Source organism: Cervus canadensis, chromosome X (genome assembly GCF_019320065.1).
Source record: "Cervus canadensis isolate Bull #8, Minnesota chromosome X, ASM1932006v1, whole genome shotgun sequence".
NCBI classification, from domain to species: domain Eukaryota; kingdom Metazoa; phylum Chordata; class Mammalia; order Artiodactyla; family Cervidae; genus Cervus; species Cervus canadensis.
Window position 1 is genome coordinate 120677016 of NC_057419.1, and position 5529 is coordinate 120682544.

Below are 5529 nucleotides of genomic sequence, written 5' to 3' on the forward strand. Positions count from 1 at the left end.
CATTTTACCTTAAGTCAAGGTATCTTCAGAGTTCCAGATTTGCATATACAACTATTTCATATTATTATATGGAAGTCTCAAAATAGCATATATCATGTACCCAGATTCTCAAGCTCTAGCTTAGCTTTAATAATCCCCTAATATTTCCTACATCAGTAATGATTCATCCATCTCTCCAGTTGCTTAAGCATCAAATTAGCAAGTTATTCTCATTACCTCCTTTACCTCACCTTTTACATCCAAATTATTATCAAGTCCTAGAAGTTCTGATAGTATAATATACTAATCTTCTTTAACTCATCCCCCTTATTTCTAGACTGGATTTTACAAGATTTCTATCAAATTTCTCTGGTGTCTTTACCCTCTATTAATGCCTTTGTTCTCATAGTACAAACTGACACTAAGTTGGATTATATATTTCCACCTTTCTAAAATGCTCTAGTAATTTCCTATTACACTTAGGATAAAATCTATAATCCTTATCATGTTCCACAAGACCATGTGAGAGCTGTCCTTTTATAGCTCTTTTTTTTAACCTCATCTACTTCCACTTTTTCCCTTCATTTACTTCATTTGCTTTGAGCTGGGAAATTAACAACTAAGCAGATATGGGAAGGCCACTAACAGTATCTATTGTCATTACTCTGAGAAAGTCTTCCATGTGAATCTTTATCCTATTAGATTATAAGATGATCATTGTACTCACTATATCTAGACAAATGTCTGGCACCTAGTTAGAACACAAGGCATATTTTTGCATGAATAAAGAGAAAATTCTCATTTCAGTATATAATGAAGAGCTAATAAAATTTTATCTACAGGTGTATATAATCATGCCACTACTTCTATAATTTATCAATGATCACAGCTAGTGGAAATCAGTATATATGGCAAGATAGCATTGCTGGAGAGGAAGAATTAATATATTGATTTGATGTATATTATTTTATTATCTTAAAAATCAAGTTTAAATAAAACATGAAAATAGGATTTGAATATGATATGACTTAGATAAGTATAAAAAATAAGACAATTTCAAGGAATGAATATAAGCTAATACTGTGCAAATATTTTGAAGTATGGGATATAGAAGTCAAGAAAACAGATCAAGTCCCTATTCTCTTAGAGGTTATGTTATAGAGGAAAGAAAGACTAATAAACAAAATTGTAGGTTGTATGGTGATCAGTTGTCCTGGATTTCCTGGGGCTGAGGGGATTCCCTGTATATGAGGCTTTTCAGCAAAACTCAGAGAGTTTCAGGCAAATTATAGAGTTGGCTACCCTATGTGGTGATAAGTGCCATGGAAGATAAATCATAGAGCTTACTCTGTTATACTGAGTGATGAAGATATACTCTATGAAAAAGAAGTATTTAAGTCATTATATGAAAAAAATAATGAAGTGTGTCATAAAGATATATTTTATATATGTGCGTATTTGAGAATATGTAAATACATATGTGTGTATTTGTGTATCATGAAGCAGAAGTTAGACTATACAGTAAAGAATTATATCTGTTAAATATTATCAGACCAAGAAATATCACCAGGAATAAAGGACCCAGTTTTGATAACATACATTTTTTTTTACTATAGTTATATAATTGTGCATTCATCACCATTAATCCCAGATTATTTCATCATTTTACAAATAAATAAATCTTATAGCAATTAGTGGGGCTTCCCTGGTGGCTCAGCAGTAAAGAATCCGTCTACAAATCCAGGATACATGGGTTCAAGCCCTGGGTCGGGAAGATCCCCTGGAGAAGGAAATGGCCACCCACTCCAGTATTCTTGCCTGGGAAATCCCATGGACAGAGGAGCCTGGCAGGATATAGCTCATGGGGTTCCAAAGAGTTAGACATGACTTGGCAACTAAAGAACAACAACATAGCAACAACATAGTAACATCCCCTTCTTCATTTAACTAATGTCATATTAATTGAATCATATAATATGTGGCCTTTGGTTTCTCCTACTTTTAATATCATGATAATACTTCATTAATTATTGTGGCTGAATATCCAGAATTGATTTGTCCATTTTTTTCAGTTGACCAGCACTTGGGTTATTTTCACATTTCAGATATTGCAAATAATAAATAATGTAGCGGGGAACATTTATGTGTAACATTCATGTAGATATATATCTTCATTTCTCCTAGTTCTATACTTAATAGTTGAAATGCTGGGTCATCTGATAACTGTGTTTAACCTTGTGAGGAATTGTGAGACTGTTTTACAAAGTGGTTGTAACATTTTACATTCTAAATAGCAATGCATGATAGCTCTGATTTCTCCACATTCTTGCCAACATTCGTTATTTCCTATCTTTTGAACTATAGATATTGTAGTGGGCGTGAAATGGTACATCACTGTGGTTTTGATTTGTAGTTCCTTAATTGGCACCCCACTCCAGTACTCTTGCTTGGAAAATCCCATGGACGGAGGAGCCTGGTGGGCTGCAGTCCATGGGGTCGCTAAGGGTCGGACACAACTGAGCGACTTCACTTTCACTTTTCACTTTCATGCATTGGAGAAGGAAATGGCAACCCACTCCAGTGTTCTTGCCTGGAGAATCCCAGGGACGGGGGAGCCTGGTGGGCTGCCGTCAATGGGGTCATACAGAGTCAGACACGACTGATGTGACTTAGCAGCAGCAGCAGCAGCAATGATTAGTGATGTTAAACATCTTATATGCTTATTGGTCATTCATATATAGTCTTTGGACAAATGCCTATGTAAATCATTTCCCATATTCATTACACCTGTTTTTTTCATCTAAGAATATATTATAATTTCAGCTCTTTTACTTGAGTCTTTGATGTGTTTTGACTTAATTTTTGTGTGATTGGGAGTAGGTGGTTGAATGTCATTCATTTGGATGTGTATGTGCAGTTATCCCAGCGTTATCTTTTGAAAATACTATTCTTTTTTAAATTAAATTTTTATTTGAAGACTAATATATGTTCACATGCAGTTGTAAAAAATAATACAAAGAGATTCCATGTAGTTTTTGCCTAGTCTTAACCCAATGGTAACATCTTGCAACACTGCAGTACAATATTACAACCAGGGTATTAACATCGATACAGTCAAGACAAAGAATGTTTCCACCACCATAAAGATCCCTTATCTTGCCATTTTATCACCCCCACACTTCACTATTCCATTTATCCCCTCCTGACTTCCTGGTAACCATCAATCTGTTCTCCATTTTGATAATTTTGTCATTAAAGTATCTTTTATTCATGTAATAATATTGTATGTAAAATTCTAGTATATGTATATTTTAACTTACTATGATTCTCTGAAGATTAATAGCTTACATCAGTAGTTCATTCCTTTTTATTGTGAAGCAATTTTTAATGATATGGATGTAACAGAATTCATCCATTGAAGGACATCCGAGTTCTTTCTAGTTTTGACTATTAGGAATTAAGCTCCTCTAAACATTTATATACAGACATTTTGTGTCAAAGTTAGTTTTTATTTCTCTGGGATAAATGCCAAGGAGTGCAATGGTTGTATGATGAAGTCATGTTTAGGTTTTTAAGTAATGGCTTTTTCCCAGAGTGGCTGTACCATATTACATTTCCAACAGAAATTTATGAGTTATCTAGTTGTTTTGCATCTATGTTAGCATTTGGCATTGCCAGTATTTTTTATTTAAGTCATTTGATAGGTTTATATCATCATGGTTTAATTAACATTTCCCTAATGAATAATAATGTTAAATATTTTTATTTCCTCACCTGCTATCTATATATAGAGGTACAATGGAGGTAATATTATATTAATTTTAGATTTATAACATGATTCAATATTTGTGTATATTGCAAAATGGTAACCTCAATAAATCCAGTTAACATATACATAGTTATACTATTTTTTCTTGTGATAAGAACCTTTAAGATCTACCTTATTATCAACTCTCAAGTATGCGATACACTATTATTGCAGTCACCACAGTGCACATTACACTCTCATGATGTATTCATTTTATAAACTTGAAGTGTATACCTTTTAACCTCCTTCACCCATTTGACCCACTCCCAACCTGCAATTTCTGAGAACTACCAACTTGTTTCTGTATCTACAATCTCTCTTTTGTTTAGATCTACATATCAGTAAGATCATGCAGTATTTGTCTTTCTCTGTCTAACTTATTTCACTTAGCATAGTGTCCTAAAAGTTTATAAATTATGTAGCAAATGGCAAGATTTCTTTCTTTTTATGACTTAATAATATTCCAGTGTGTGTGTGTGCGCGTGCATGCATACCATGTTTTCTTTATCCTTTATTTAATGATAGACATGTTTTTTTACATATCTTGGCTCTTGTAAACAGTGTTTCATGGAAGAAGGGAGTGCATATATCTTTCCAAGGTAATATTTTTGTTTTCTTGTGATAAATACTCAGAAGTGAATTTGGCAGGTCATATAATAGTTCTATTTTTAATTTTTAGAGGTACTTCCATGGTGTTTTCCATAGTGACTGCACTCATCACTGCGCCATTTTCAAAACTCAATTGACTAAAAATGTATATACTTAATTCTAAGTTATAATTCTATTCTACTTATGTATATAGACATAGGCAAGTGATACACTGTCCTGATTATAGTATCTTAGTAGTAATTTTTAAATCAGGAAGTCTTAGTCATCCAATTTTTTTCTTTTTCAAGTCTGGTTTGGCTATTCTCAGCTTCTTGCATTCCAATAAGAATTTTAGAATTGATTTATCAGTTGCTGTAACAAGCTATTTTGTTAATAATTGTGATGAATCTGTAAATTAATCTGGGAAGTATTATCATTTTGACAATATTAAGCCTTATAATTAATGATTTGGGAATGAATTCAATTTTATTAGCTTTTATCCAATTTTTTTCATTTGTGTGTGTGTGTGTGTGTGTGTGTGTGTTTTGGTATAGAAGTCGTAAATATTTTGCTACATTTATTCCTAAGTATTCTCTTTGATGCTATTATAGGTGAAATATTTTAAATGTTATAGTATTCATTTCAATTGCATAGAGATATAGTTGAGAGGGTAACAACTAAAAGGCAGTTGAATAGGAAGCCTTGGACCTTTGCTCCCCATGTGGATACACCAATTCAACAAGAATACATAGACAAATTCATCAGAAATTCAGAATCTAGTTGAAAGGATGCTGCATCTGGAGTAAGCATGAAACTAGCTACATTGAAGCTGGTAGGGAAAATGCAAGATGCCCTCTCATTGGAATTCTTGCCTCTGGTATAGTGCCATAAGATTGGAAGGAAACCCTCAGCTTTTGGTTTCTTCCTGGAGGAGGATATATTTGCCCACATGTCCAACATTCAAACTTGGGATTCTAAAAGTACTGGTTTCTGTCTTAACCTGTCTCACTGGTCCCATTGAGAACATAGGCAGTCATTTGGGCTAGAACACAAGTACTTATCATAGGCCCTTCTTCTAGCTCTGCACAGAATGAGTAGATAAAACATCAGATTCTGTTTCTATCTGGTGAAGTGAAAAATTGGATCACACATCC